The sequence below is a fragment of the Ovis aries genome, chromosome 9 (genome assembly GCF_016772045.2).
Source record: "Ovis aries strain OAR_USU_Benz2616 breed Rambouillet chromosome 9, ARS-UI_Ramb_v3.0, whole genome shotgun sequence".
Taxonomy (NCBI): Eukaryota; Metazoa; Chordata; class Mammalia; order Artiodactyla; family Bovidae; genus Ovis; species Ovis aries.
This window is the reverse complement of record NC_056062.1, coordinates 81,133,226-81,149,806: the sequence shown is the minus strand read 5'-3', so window position 1 is coordinate 81,149,806 and position 16,581 is coordinate 81,133,226.

The window sequence follows — 16,581 nt, the reverse complement described above, 5'->3', positions numbered from 1 at the left end:
ACCTGGAGTAACAAAGCAGAAATTCTTCTTGAAACTAAATCTTCTGCTTGTGGTTTTATAAATCATTGCATTATATTGTCACTTGAAAATGAAGGAAACTTTTTCAGTTAGACATACTTAAAAATAGCTTCAAGACACATCTTATTTTCCAAGATCTTATATAGGAGAGTCTTTAAAAGCAGAATAGCACGCAGGATGCAAAGCACTGACCCTCTGACCAAGAACTGGTGAGAGGGTCACATTGGATTAAGACCCAAGTTGGCTCCAGACAAAAGCATGTGGGAGTCTGGGCTTTAGACCCAGGAGAGACATCTGCTGGTAGGACTCAAGAGACAGGCCTAGGTTCTCTGAAGAGCTTCTGTAGAAGAGAGAAACAAAGCATTCTGTGTGTGTGTGTGTGTTTTCTGGGTCTTCATCTGCCATGTTAGCTGAATCCTGAAAGGAAAATTGCCTAGCAGGGAATGCAGATGGCCAGGCCATGTCAAGTCAACACACAGAGCCCTTGCATACTCAGTCTTCAGATAGCAGTTGTCGCAGGGGGAGACTTCCACCACCAAGGAAAGCTTCTATCACCCCGAGGCTCCTAACATGAGAAGCCTGGTATTCCAAGGGTACCACAGGAAGAAGATTCCACCTACATCATCCAGGAGCCAGACCTTCTTGGAAGATCTATGCTCTCTTTTTCTCCTAGACTTTTTTCCATCAGTTCAGACCATCTCTAAAGAGGATGAAATTGATTGCAGGCTTCTGTTTCTAAAGATAATCATACTTTTCTATCCAGTAGCTATATATCAGCTCTAAGTACTATGCCCTTCAAGCCTGTTTTCAATTCACTTGTGACCCACTGTTTATCCACCCCCTTACAATTGTTGGGCATTTTCACATGAAATTAATTATAAGAGAGAGTTCCAGTTCTTACCTTGTTTCTGTTAGAAACAGAACAGCAAGGAGAAATACATCTTGCTTTTTACTTAAATGTCATTCATTTCTACACTTCACAACAGTGGATTCTTTATGATACTTATTGCCTCCCAAATGATGCCCAAATGCTCCCATAAACTGAATTCAAATTGAGAACTTTGGGTTCTCACTGCATTATAATATGCACAGAATAATGCATTTTATAAACTTCAATACATAACTGAAGATTTTGATTTCAAGTGTAAGTCCTATTACAAAACTAATATTTTCTTTGAGAAAAGGATTCATATTATAGTCCATGTGGAGAAAAGTGCTCAAGAAATAGTGCCGCAACATACAAAAAATGTATTTCTAAAATTTAGACATTTACATATTTTTAATGAAACTGCTCCATGCCACCCTGAGAATGTGATCTCATGGGATAGTCTCATCACTTATTCATATCAGCCACACATTTCACAAATTTTACAAATTTATCCTGGGTTTATAGCTACTTCCAAGGCAGTTATCAGTCTGTGACATCAACAGAACAAACTTAAGCTGGGGACTGGGGTGGTGGGAGGGAGAGTGAAGATAGTCTTCACAGAACCCACTGGGATCCTGGCCAAAACACTTGCAGGTTAAAATAAGAAGGGAATTGAGAAAGTGGAGAAAGAAATGTGGCTTCATTTTAAGTTGTTTTTTTTTAAGATTTTTATGATTTTTTAAAAATATAAACTTATTTATTTTAATTGGAGGTTAATTACTTTACAATATTGTATTGGTTTTGCCATACATCAACATGAATCCGCCACAGGTATACACATGTTCCCCATCCTGACCTCCCCCTCTCTCCTCCTTCCCCGTACCATCCCTCTGGGTCGATCAGTCTGCTTGGGTGAATTCATGATGAGTTTAAAATTAAAGTAAATAATCTCTATTTTCTTATTTCTGGAGAACAAGAGTCTCCTTTTCCACCTTCCCTATATTCGTCCTTCTTTTCCTCTTCTCTCTCTACAAAGCAGGAGACTCTGTGAATTTTTTTTAATTAGCCTTAGTTAAAGGTCGACTTCCTGTCTGGCTCTTTCACTGTTGTATAGAGGACTTTCACGCTCCCGATTTAGACTGGGTTATGTAGAGCAACCCATTCATTTGCCCCCAAACCACTATCTTAGTCTGTTCAAGATACTATAGCAAAAATGCCACAGACTGGGTAGCTTAAACAGCAAGCATTTATTTCTCCTGGTTCAGGAAGGTGGAAAGTCCTAGATAACGACACCAGCAAATTCAGTATCTGTTGAGAGCCCACTTCCTGGTTCTAGGACGCTGTCTTCTCACCATGTTCTCACATGACTAAAGAGGTGAAGGAGCTCTCTGGGGCTTCTTCTATTAAGGCACTAATTCCACTCATGATGGCCCCATCCTCATGTCCTAATCACTTCCCAACACAATCACTTGAGAGTTAGGATTTCATCATATGAATTTGGAGGGCAATCAGATATTCAGTACATAACCCTGAACAAAATCTTAGCTGCCTGACAGTGACTCTCAATACTAAAGTCTTTAGAACTCTGGATATGAGCTCTGGAGAGCTTACAAAGTAGCAGTGCTGTTCTGTAGCATGCTGGTCATCTCAGCAGCCTATCTGAGGCTGCATAGCATTCTCTAGTTGGGATGAAGACCCAGCTGACCACCAAAGGCCTCTTTCTCCTTTGAAGCCAATGCATTATTAAGCAGCCTGATTTACCTCAGACATGCAGATGACACCACCCTTATGGCAGAAAGTGAAAAGGAGCTAAAAAGCCTCTTGATGAAAGTGAAAGAGGAGAGTGAAAAAGTTGGCTTAAAGCTCAAATTCAGAAAATGAAGATCATGGCATCTGGTCCCATCACTTTCATGGGAAATAGATGGGGAAACAGTGTCAGACTTTATTTTTTGGGGGCTCCAAAATCACTGCAGATGGTGACTGTAGCCATGAAATTAAAAGACGCTTACTCCTTGGAAGAAAAGTTATGACCAACCTAAATAGTATATTCAAAAGCAGAGACATTACTTTGCCGACTAAGGTCCGTCTAGTCAAGGCTATTGTTTTTCCTGTGGTCATGTATGGATGTGAGAGTTGGACTGTGAAGAAGGCTGAGCACTGAAGAATTGATGCTTTTGAACTGTGGTGTTGGAGAAGACTCTTCAGGGTCCCTTGGACTGCAAGGAGATCCAACCAGTCCATTCTGAAGGAGATCAGCCCTGGGATTTCTTTGGAAGGAATGATTCTAAAGCTGAAACTCCAGTACTTTGGCCACCTCATGCGAAGAGTTGACTCATTGGAAAAGACTCTGATGCTGGGAGGGATTGGGGGCAGGAGGAGAAGGGGACGACAGAGGATGAGATGGCTGGATGGCATCACAGACTCAATGGACGTGAGTCTGAGTGAACTCCAGGAGTTGGTGATGGACAGGGAGGCCTGGCGTGCTGCAATTCATGGGGTCGCAAAGAGTCGGACACGACTGAGCGACTAAGCTGAACTGAACTGATTTACCCCACGATCATAAATACCCACCTCAAACCAAACATAGCACTCAGTGTTCAGTAAAAGAAATTAGAAAAAAGACAGTGGATCTTGCAAAGATCACTCTGAGAAATAAACTCTTTAATACAGAAGGAAACAACATATTTTATTAAATTTTAAGTTACAAATGTGCTATGTTTTCATCATAGAAATTTTGAGAAGTACAGAGGAACACAAAGAAAAAAGTTTAAAATGAACCATAATCCCATATCTCACATAAAGCCATGATTCAAGTTTTGGTGAACCTTATATCTTTCAAAGTTTTTTCTGAACATACAATAAATATGCTACTTTTTAAATGGATTGTTATAGTCCATTGTGTCTTATAACCTACTTTTTTCAGTCAATAGAATATTGTGGCTAGTTCCACCATACTGATTTCAAGTAACATTTTACCATGTATATTTTAATAGCTGTAAAGTATTTAATACATGAATGCAGCATTGACTGTTTATCAATTAATCCCCTCCTGTTGGACTGAGAAATTGTTTCCGGTTTGAAACTAACATGATGCTACAACGAATCATTCCTCAAGCGTCTCCTTGTCTGCTTCTGTAAACTTTCACAAGTAGAATTTCTGGATAAATGAACATTAAGGAGTTTAAGGGTTTGCTCCTCATTCACTTGTACAACAAAAATTTATTAAGGGCAAACAGAATCCCAGGCATTCCAGCCTCTGGGGATATAGCTGTGAGCCAGTCAGGTAAGATCTCAGCCCACATAGAGCCTATACCCATGGGAGGAGGCAGGCAATTCACAAGTGAGAAATTAAGCTCATGAAGTGGTTTCAGAGAGTGATGAACACTTTAAGAAAACCAGAAAAGGTATGAGTACAGCGACAGACTCGTATTTTAGAGGCGATGGTCAGGAGGTATCCCAGAGGATATTAGATTTGAATGGAGTCCATCTTCTAGAGGGATTTGTTCCAGGCAGAAACAGCACATGGGAAGATCTGCTAGGTGGACTGAGCTGGGCAGATCTGAGGACATATAAAGCTGAGGTGGCTGAAGTGGAGTGGGTATCAGGAAGATATGGGGAAGGCAGGCAGAAGTCAGATCATGAGGGCTCTACCTGGGCCAGGAAACCTTTTGCACAATAGGGGGACCTGATTGTGGTGACCTGCTAAGAAAGTCCAGAGAAGGAAATGGCAACCCACTCCAGTGTTCTTGCCTGGAGAATCCCAGGGACAGAGGAGCCTGGTGGGCTGCCATCTATGGGGTGGCACAGAGTCAGACACGACTGAAGCGACTTAGCAGCAGCAGCAGCTAATTTACAGTCACTGGCTGCTAGGTGGAGACTGGATGATGGGAGGCAGGGATTCAGTTAGGTGTGTATTATAATTGTCCAGACAAGAAATGAGGGTGGTTTGCACTGGGGGAGGTGGGTAACAGGGTGGTTTTGGAATGTGTATTTCAAAGTAGAGATGGCAGGAGTTCAAGAAGGAGGAGGTATGGAGCATGAGGGAAATACAGGCAATCACGGACGCCCACCAGAAAAATCACGGCACTCAACAGTGTGTCATGAATCATTTTCCCCACAATCTTACCAACTTTACTTTTCCCTCTTTGTCAAGCAAAGAGGAAAGCAAAAAATAAGCAAAAATTATTAAATAGTTTTATATTTCTTCACCACTACTGAGGTTAGAAGTATCTTTGTGTTTATGTACCATGTCTGTTTCTACAAATGTGAAAATAATATTTTTAGCTAAAGTTGCTCTTTTTGATAAACGATAAGAATACTTGTCTGTCTTCCCCATAGAATATGACTTTCACAAAAGCAAAGGACAAAAGGATTTAGTTTGTGTGGATCATTATTCTGTTGATGGTACCTAGAATAGTGTCTATCATATAGACACTAACCTATGGATGCCTTTGGATGCCACCTGCTAACCTTTGGATGTCTCAATATGTTCCAGGCACTGTCCTAAGTGCTTTTTATATAAAAATTCACTTATAAAAACCCATTTACAATGAAGAAACTGAGCTATAGAGAGGTTATGTAACATGTCAAAGGTACAGGCAGTCTGGCTTCAGAGTCCAGCTCTGGACTCACCCGCTGTGCTCTAATGTTTTTTGATAGCAAATGCCAATATAGACTTGCGTATTGATTAGTTTACTTTCCAATCTACAAAAGGTGAACAGCAATACATGTTTAAACATAAGTGTTTGGAAGAGAAAAGCGAAAGCGATAAATAAAACTAAGCTAAATTTTAAAAACTCACTATAGAAATAGAGGAACATTTACTACAGAAGAAAAATCATTTAAAATCTATTTTGTGAGTAAATTAAGAAGAGGTTAATATAGTATTGCATTCTAGGATAATGCTTCAAATTCTCAACAAGAAAATCCATCCATGGTTAATGACCTAGAGGTGTTAAGTGAGGCTCTAGAATGAACATTAGTCTCCAAGCTGTCTCCTGGCCTTGACAAAGCTCAAATCCATTCCATACTCCCTGCTAATTAATCTTCCTGAAACATGTGTTCTTGCTGAACACACATCCCTGTCATCTTCTCCTTAATAGCCCTTCATTGTAGAACAGAAATTTTCTTGTTGAAAGAAGTGTGGTATGCAGGGGAAATAACTCCAGCATTAGCTCCTAGCAGTGCTGAGGATGACTCTCAGCTCCTGTAGTGACAGTTTACTTCTATCACCCTCCATATTTCAGCTATAAAATAGGAATCACAGGCGGTGGTGAGAACTGAGTGAGGCAAGGTGTGTCTGATGGTTAATATGTGTCAACATGACTGGACCATGAAGTGCTCAGATATTTGGTCAAATGTTCTGGGTATGTCTGTTAAAGTGATTTTGAATGAGATTAACATTTGAATCCAGAGCCTGAGTAAAGCATATTGACCTCCCTAAAGGGGGTGGGCCTCATCTAATCAGTTGAAGGGCTGAATAAAACAAAAAGGCTGATGACCCCTAAGAAAGAATTTTTTCTGCCCAGTGGCCTTTGACTAGGAATAGTAATACTTTTTTCTCTGCCTTTCAGACTCAAACTGGATCATCTGCTCTCCCTGGGTCTCAGCCTGTCAATCTTCAGACTGAAACTACACCATCAGCTCTCCTAGGTCTCCAACTTGCTGACGAATTCTGCAGATCTTTGGATTTACCAGCCTCTGTATTGCATGAACCAGCTCCTTATAATGAAAAGTAAATGTTGGTTCTCTTTCTCTGGAGAAGTCTAACTAATACAGTGTGCTATCTATCACTCAGTGCACACAGTAACTGCTTAGCAGATGTGCGTGTGGTCAGATGTTTCTCAATTTCATTCCTGCTATGCCATTTTTAGTTGTTAATTAGGACAAGTTAAGGTCATTTTTCTATGCCTCAGCTTTCCTTATTTTTAAAATGAAGCAATACAAAGTATTCAATTCTACTAAGAAGATTAAATAATAAATTACATAAAGCATCCAAAATATGGTAAGTGCTCAATAAATGGCATATACTATTATTATGTCTTTCACTGGAGTCTGAAATAGGAATGACTCAAGGGGCCAGAGGAATAATATAAATGAGTGAAGGAGTGCAGGCAATATTTTTCCTTAAATACAAAGCTGCATTTTATAGGAGCAACATTTACTTTATTCATATTCAAAGACAGTTATTTAAATATTGGTCTTTTTCAGTTCAATAAGCTTTTTATCCATCCACAGGACTGGAAAATGTCAGTTTTCATTCCAATCCCAAAGAAAGGAAATGCCAAAGAATGTTCAGACTACCACACAATTGCACTCATCTCACATGCTAGTAAAGTAATGCTCAAAATTCTCCAAGCCAGGCTTCAGCAATATGTGAACTGCGAACTTCCTGATGTTCAAGCTGGTTTTAGAAAAGGCAGAGGAACCAGAGATCAAATTGACAATGTCCAACGGATCATCAAAAAAACAAGAGAGTTCCAGAAAAACATCTATTTCTGCTTTATTGACTATGCCAAAGCCTTTGACTGTGTGGATCACAATAAACTGTGGAAAATTCTGAAAGAGATGGGAATACAGACCACCTGACCTGCCTCTTGAGAAATCTATATGCAGGTCAGGAAGCAACAGTTAGAACTGGACATGGAATAACAGACTGGTTCCAAATAGGAAAAGGAGTACATCAAGGCTGTATACTGTCACCCTGCTTATTTAACGTATATGCAGAGTACATCATGAGAAACGCTGGACTGGAAGAAGCACAAGCTGGAATCAAGATTTCTGGGAGAAATATCAATAACCTCATATATGCAGATGATACCACCCTTATGGCAGAAAGTGAAGAGGAACTCAAAAGCCTCTTGATGAAAGTGAAAGAGGAGAGTGAAAAAGTTGGCTTAAAGCTCAACATTCAAAAAATGAAGATCATGGCATCTGGTCCCATCACTTCATGGGAAATAGATGGGAAACAGCGGAAACAGTGTCAGACTTTAATTTTTAGGCTCCAAAATCACTGTAGATGGTGACTGCAGCCATGAAATTAAAAGATACTTACTCCTTGGAAGAAAAGTTATGACCAACCTAGACAGCAGAGACATTGCTTTGCCGACTAAAGTCTGCCTAGTCAAGGCTATGGTTTTCCAGTGATCATGTATGGATGTGAGAGTTGGACTGTGAAGAACTCTGAGCACCGAAGAATTGATGCTTTTGAACTGTGGTGTTAGAGAAGACTCTTGAGAGGAATGATGCTAAAGCTGAAACTCCAGTACTTTGGCCACCTCATGAGAAGAGTTGACTTATTGGAAAAGACTCTGATGCTGGGAGGGATTGGTGGCAGGAGGAGAAGGGGACGACAGAGGATGAGATGGCTGAATAGCATCACCGACTCAATGGATGTGAGTCTGAGTGAACTCTGGGAGTTGGTGATGGACAGGGAGACCTGGCGTGCTGCAATTCATGGGGTCGCAAAGAGTAGGACATGACTGAGCAACTGAACTGAACAAGCATGGATCTTACCACAGTTGGCTTCATAATGGGATGCTAAATTATATTCTTTAACATGGGCACATTTTGACTGCCTATTGAATAGATGGATGCTACATCTCCATCTCATATTCATCACCTCATTTCCTCTTGGCTTCAACCTACATTTGGGATCTGTGACCAATTCTTTCACCCCAGGTTCTTCATCAATGGTCATGGACTCCATTCTGTTGCCACCACAGCAATGAACTTCACCAGAGCGCAAATCCAACTGCACATTTTCTCATCCGCGTGTCACCTGCCTCTCACCTTCAGCCGTAGGTGTCCTTATTGCAGAGGTAGGAGATGACACAGGACCCGTTTCGTCTCTATACATGCCCCATGCATTCCCAAACCAGAAGATGGGGAACATTAGTGCCCACAGAGACAATAATTTGACTGTAAGAGATTAAATGGCCTCTCCAAATGAACTATTCTGAGGCACACAAGTTCATACAACCCTGAGAAACTGGTCTTGTGAGACTGAACAGAGAGCTGCGTGCGATGTCAGGTGGTAGCCACACAGTGATTTAGCCTTGTACAACCGTCTACTCCCATTTCTCCTGATTCTTGCTTCCCAGAGATTTCATTCCCTAATAAAGTATGAGCACTTGGGCTTTTATTTTGGGCTCTGCATCCAGGGCATTTTAGTGTAAAACAGTAGCCACTAAGAGTGACCCTTAGGGAGCTGAATCTTAAGACTGGATTTTGGAGATGAGTTACACAGTGGTCTGAAAGCAACAGGGACCTAACTGATGGTGGCATCTGGGGTACTGACAACCCTTGGCTAACAATGGCATCACGATTATTAGGAATTTTGCCTGTGTTTAGTTGAGATGAATAAATATTAATACAGATAGCAGCATATATAGGTGGTAAGATGTTGAATTATTCAGTACTGTGGCACTTGAATAATATGCAAGCAATTAGCATAACGGATTTGTGCAGGGTTGACTTTTGGTGATTATATTGGAAGCTTTGAAAATATAAATTGATAGGCTTAGGGTGTCTATCGAAAACCAGAAGGCCTTTATGGCTGCTTTAAGGAGACTCTCTTCTCTTTCAGTTTCTGCCTTTCAGACTGTGCAGAAAATTAGGCCCAAGATCTGATTGAAATGATGGCAGAGCTGCAATAGAGACCAGACGTGTAGCCTTGACAGGTTTCTCCTGTCACAGTTAGGGTCCTGAAGGGAAACGTGGTAACTTAAAATATGGAATAGAGATATTTGCATCAACAAGACAGAATATTTAAACCCTCAATTGCTCTGCTGCTACTGCTACTGCTAAGTCGCTTCAGTCATGTCCGACTCTGTGCAACCCCATAGACGGCAGCCCACCAAGCTCCCCCGTCCCTGGGATTCTCCAGGCAAGAACGCTGGAGTGGGTTGCCATTTCCTTCTCCAGTTGCTTCATTTCCTTCTTCAATTGCTCTGCAACCCAGGCCAATATAAGTATATTCCTCCTTACTGCCAGAAGAGAAAGTTCCTCTTGCCTGAATATCAGGTGATGAGCTCAGCTGCAGTGGGTGCTTCACAAGGTGATACTTGGCCTCGCCATGGTGTTGTTCCCATCATTCTTCATTGCCTCCAGACTGTTAACAGGGTTAGACCTCAGAAGAGTGCAACAGGGATGGTATAATCCATGGGGGATGAAATGTCTTTTACACCAAAAGAATCGCAGAACTTGCCTAATATATATGACAAAAAAAGGGAGGCTATGTTTGAAGGTAGACTGGGGAGGATGTTGGATTTGGCAGTGGACTCTAAAGCTTAGTAGTTGAAAATTCATTGATAGAGGGCATTAACTTTTGACTTGGGATTCAGTGTTTGACAAGGATACCCAAACTGGCCCTAATTCTTTACAGGGATAGTTACTTGGTTATGATAGTTGCCTGTATATATTAGGTAAATGTGGTAGGATTTCCCTGGCATGGCAAGAGAGATTCTCCTTGACCGAACTTCAGTCAGGCTCCTCTAGGCCTTTTACTCAACTAGTCCTTGGCCTTTGGCCTCCATGTCTATCTTGGCAGAGTCCAATTTTAGCAAAACTTCTGCTGATTCAGTTTAGCAAAAATCCTCCTGCTTTGATACTTGATCAAATTCTTTATCCTCCATCCTAGATAGTTGATCATCATAGACTGCCTTCATCAAGAATCCTATTAAGTCACTAGGATGAATTCTCCTACACTTGATGTCTCCTTTGAGTAAGTTTCCATCTGCTGACTCCTTCATTCTGCTTGCTGGCTATAAATCCTCAGCTGTCTTTGCTATATTTGAAGGTGAACCTGATCTCTCTTTCTCATTGCAACACTTTTATCGCAATAGTCCTGAGTAAAATCTTCCTAGCCATTTTAACAAGTGTCTGAATAATGTTTTCTTTAATAATGGTATTGAGAAAGAATTCAGATGGCTGAGAGAGGTGGGATGTAAGAATGTATTATTTACAGTCAATTTTTTTTCAACAAGCATACTTTGTTGAAACTTTTCAACAAATGATACTGGAACCACTAGATATACATGTGTAAAAGGATGAAGGTGAAGTTTTACCTCACATCACATGCAAAAATTCATTCAAAATGGGTCAAAGACTTAAATGTAAGAGTTGCTGCTGCTGCTGCTGCTAAGTCACTTCAGTTGTATCCGACTCTGTGCGACCCCATAGACGGCAGCCCACCAGGCTCCCCCGTCACTGGGATTCTCCAGGCAAGAACACTGGAGTGGGTTGCCATTTCCTTCTCCAATGCGTGAAAGTGAAGTCGCTCAGTCGTGTCCGACTCTTGGCAACCCCATGGACTGCAGCCTACCAGGCTCCTCCATCCATGGGATCTTCCAGGCAAGAGTACTGGAGTGGGGTGCAAAATGTAAGAGTTAAAGTTACAGAATTCTTAAAACAGAAGTGTAAATCTTTGTGATGTGGGATTAGTCAATGTTTCTTAGATACAATACCAAATGAACAGGCATCAATAGAAAAATGGATAAATTGATAGTATCAAAATAAAAAATATTTGCACTTCAAAGAACACCATCAGAAAAGTAAGAAAACAATCCAAAGAATGGGAGAAATTTTTTAAATTATATATCTAATAAGGGATCTAGAATAGTCAGAGAACTATTAGAGCTCAATAACAGAAAGAAAACTAAATAACCTAATTTAAAAAATAGCAAAGAATCTAAATAGACAGTTCTCCAAAGAAGATATATGAATGGTCAATAAAAGATAAAAAGATGTTCAACCTCATTAGCTATCAAGGAAAGGAAAATAAAAAACGAAAATGAGATACTACTTCACACTCATTATAATAACAATAGTTAAAAGATAGATAATAACAAGTGTTTCTGAGGATATAGAGAAATTGGAACTCTTCATACACGACTAGTGGGAGGCAAAATGGTGCAGCCAGTTCAAAAAAGAGTTGAGGTTTCCTCTAACGCTTGTATATAGAGTTACTCTATTATCCAGCAATTCCAGTCCTAGGTAAACAACTAAGAGAAATGTAAACATATGTAAACACAAAAACTTGTACATAAAAATGTTCACAGGATCATTATCCGTAACAGTCAAAAGTGGAAACCTCCCAAATGTCCATCAGCTGAAGAATGAATAAGTAAATAAAATGTAGTATATCCATACAACAGAATATTATTCAGAAATGATACATTCTACAGAATTAATGACCTTTTAAGCATTATGCTTAAGTAAAAGAAGTCAGTTACAAAAGACCGTGTATTATGTTATTCCTTTTATACAAAATGTCCAGAACACACAGATCAACGGAAAGGGAAAATTAGTGATCACCTAATCACTCCTAGGGCTAGTAGTATTGAGATGATCAGGAGGTAATGGCTAAAGGATGCAGATTTTCCTTGGGGGGCAATGAAAATATTCTAAAATTGACTGAGGTAATATATGCATGTGAATACACTATGTTGATATAATAAAAGCTATTGAATTATATACTTTTGGTAAACTTATCTTAGTAAAGCTGCTTTAAAAAAAAGAAAAAAGAATGCATCAACTACACTAATATTACCTGAGTTACCTGATAACTCTCTACATGACAGTGTTCCCGGCAGGGTCCAGAGAATATTCAGTTCACTAAAGCATTGAGGAATGTATTGGTAAGAGGGGGCATTAGCATAATCATTGTGTAATCAGAAGTAAACAAGGGAAGATAGGCAGAAGGGTAACAGCAGCCACTGTAATGAAAAACACAGTTTTTACATTTTAGTCAGTTGACAGACCCGGAGTCCACTGATTAAAGAGGGGCTGAGGTGTGTGGGGTGGGGGAGGCTAGATTCCCTTCAAAAGGGACAGTTCAATGCAACCGCAAATATGACCAGTCAATAGTACTCGAATCCTTCTACCAGAGCTGACTATGATCATTCGCCAGGATAACTGCATTAGGGGAAAAGGAAGACCCAGACTTTTCTTGAGGATTTTTAGATGTCCTGAGATGATACTAATACCAGAAGACCCAAATACTAATACCAGAGGACCCATCATGGTCCTCCAGTAGAGTGAGAATTTATGGGAATCATACCAGAGACAGAATTTTGACTCTGGTCCTTGATTGCCTATTAAGGTAGAGATAATCAACAGCTGACAAAATCCTCAGGGTTGTTCGCTGGTTTTGTAGGCCAATAAACAGTTCTACGTCCCTTTGCCTCTGCTTCCCTGGAATTGTGTGTGTGTGTTAGTCGCTCAGTCATGTCCAACTCTTTGTGACCCCATGGACTGCCAGGTTCCTCTGTTCATGGAATTCTCCAGGCAAGAATACTAGAGTGGATTGCCATTTCCTTCTCCAGGGAATCTTCCTGACCCAGGGATCAAACCCAGATCTCTTGCATTGGCAGGCAGATTCTTTACCATCTTAGCCACCAGGGAAGCCCCTGGAATTGTACTTATTAATAAAATAAGCTATTGTCTCAGGCTCTGATTTCTATGGAACTCAAGTTAAGACAGGTATATTCTTATGCTAAGAAAGAAACATGCAATTTTCTTTTTTTTCTTGAAACATACTATTCTCTAAATCTTGATCATTTTTGACAAATATGTGAGTATAAGAAATATTACATCCCCTCCTAACTCCACTATAAAAAAGACAACCTCGATACAATGATCAATGACAACGGGCACTTGGCATCTGATTGGGAAACAACCAGAAATGGTAGATTTGGGCAAACTTGAGATCAAGTGCCCATTGGTAGGGGAGAGGCGGGACTCAGCTCCCACTGGTCAAGCTGGGTGAAGAGCATCAGTCAGCACCACCAGAGCTTTTCACTTATCTAAAGTGAATTCCAGCTTTTCATGTAGAAATTATTAATTGAAACATTTTGACCAGCAGGGTGTTTTAAAAACATACTACAGGCCAAATATAGCATATCTCTTGGGTGAATTTGGCCCAGGAGTCCATAAATACAAACATTTGGACTAAGTAGTAAAGCCTTCTTTAGTTTTGTTGGGGCTGGGGTGGTATTTATTGGTTCAATTTGCCGTTTAGTTGTTAAGCATGCCCGACTCTTCTTTGACTCCGTGGACTGTAGCCCTCCAGGCTCCTCTCTCCAGGGGAATTTCCCAGGGAAGAATACTGGACTGGGTTGCCATTTCCTTCTCCAGAGGATCTTCCCAACCCGGAGCTCAAACTCGGGTCCCCTGCTTGGCAGGCAGATTCTTTCCCACTGCGCCACCTGGGCTCATTGCCCTGTGGCTGTTCTCTAGTACAGTGCCTAGCTCACAGCTGGCATTCAAAAGATACTTGTTGAATGACTAAACATTATTTAAAACACCTATAAGAACCAATCTATATAGCTATAATATGTTAAAAAGAAAATAAAGCCCACATTTTTTGACCACAATAGTTAGTAAAGTCGCTCAGTTGTGTCCGACTCTTTGCAACCCCGTGGACTGTAGCCTACCAGGCTCCTCCATCCATGGGATTCTCCAGGCAAGAATACTGGAATGGGTTGCCATTTCCTTCTCCAGGGTATCTTCCACAATAATACAGCTGCAGAATTCCAAAGTGGATAAAACTCAGCTACTTTTTCAGTTAACCTAGTGTCTTTGGAAGGAATGATGCTAAAGCTGAAACTCCAGTACTTTGGCCACCTCATGCGAAGAATTGACTCATTGGAAAAGACTCTGATGCTGGGAGGGATTGGGGGCAGGAGGAGAAGGGGACGACAGAGGATGAGATGGCTGGATGGCATCACTGACTCGATGGATGTGAGTCTGAGTGAACTCCGGGAGTTGGTGATGGACAGGGAGGCCTGGTGTGTTGTGATTCATGGGGTCGCAAAGAGTCGGACACGACTGAGCAACTGAACTGAACTGAACTGAGTGTCTCTAGATTTGAGGAGCTGGTAGGTCTCAAGATGGAGCTTTCATCAGCATCATCTGGAGGGTTTGTTAAAATAAAAATGGTTAAATCCCACTCTCAGAGTGTCTTTCAGCAGGTCAGGGGTGGGGCCCAGAAATTTGCATGTCTAACAATTTCTCAGACAAGGCTGATACCAATCAGGGGCCCACATTTTTGAAGTGCTGCTGAAAAACCCTCTTATAAAATGCCTTTATATTGCAGCAGAGCCTTACCTGTTCCAAAGGGTCTTTGCTGACTTTTGCTACCCCAGGAGACTTCAGCCCTCTCCCAAGCCTCACCAAGTGGCAAGAAAAGTTAAATGAATCCAAGTCAATCAATGCTCACAGCATTGATTGCTCTGAGACTTCCCTTTCTGGAGGTCTCTGAAAAGCAGCCTATTTCTGTTTCCAGCTTTAAACGTTGAAGCTCTTAGTTGATGTGTCAAGCCTGTCTACCTTCTGGGGCTTCCCCGTAAGAGGGATCAGAGCTCACAGAGTGCAATGCAGCCCTCCTCCTGGAGCAGGACTGGTGCTGCAGCCCCCACCATGCACATCTCAGCTGTGGTCCCGTTCCCACAACAGAGAGGAAGCACGCACCTGCATCCATCCAGAAGGCCTATTATCTTCACCCTTCTGACTAAACCAGGCTCTACGCACAGGCAAATCCTTTTTACTCCAAGTTCCTTAACCAGTATCAATAAACTGCTAATCCAGGCTCTTCATGATAGGTGAAGCTGGGGAGTATAGTCTGAGTGTGAAGGTACCATATGGTACCTGTTATGTTGCTGGCAGAAGGGCTGATGTGGTCATGGGCACTGGAGAGACTTAACCCAGGAAGATTGCTAAGGCAGAGTAACAGTGGATTTTAAAATGTCATTTTTCCACAGGTCACTTACAATTCCTATGTACTTAAATTCTCTGCATTCTCAAGAACAAAAACTAAACAAAAGAAGGGGAAACAGTACTAAACAAATTTTTTAAAGAAATTTTTATAACTCAAAGTAAAAGAACAAAACTAAAAAAGCAGCAAGGTAAACATCTGCTCTGATATAAGTCTCCCAGGGGTAATATTTAAGATTTTGAAAACATGTATTGTTAGGGGCTCAATAAAGATAATTAGTATGCAAAGTCCAGAAGAATACCAGAAAACATGAAATACATGGAAAATAAGAACAGAAATTCGACATGTAACCTATAAAAGTCAATGAAGCCTACGATTAATAATCATGGTATGATTTTTCAAAATCTAGAATTTTTGAAAGAATCTCTGTGTGTGCTCAGTTGTTCAGTCCTGTCTGACTCTGTGACCTCATAGCCCGCCAGACTTCCTTATGCGTGGGATTCTCCAGGCAAGAATACTGGAGGGGGTTGCCATTTCCTCTTCCAGGAGATCTTTCTGACCCAGGGATCAAATCTGCGTCTTTTGTGTCTCCTGCATTTACAGGTGAATTCTTTTTACCTCTGAATCACCTGGAAAGCCCCTTTGAAGAATGAAGACTATGAATTAAAACAACCAGCACTGTCTCAAGTTAAACAAACAGAAAGTGAAAGCCACTCAGTTGTGTCCGACTCTTTGCAACCCCATGGACTATACAGTCCGTGGAATTCTCCAGGCCAGAATACTGGAGTGGGTAGCCTATCCCTTCTCCGGGGGATCTTCTTAACCCAGGAATTGAACCGAGATCTCCTACATTGTAGGCAGATTCTTTACCAACTGAACTATGAGGGAAGCTCTAAAACGTAAATACCACTAGTGCGACTTGGAAAGCCCAATAAAGCTACTGAGTTCCACACTGAGCTGTGACATCCTTTTTTATGAT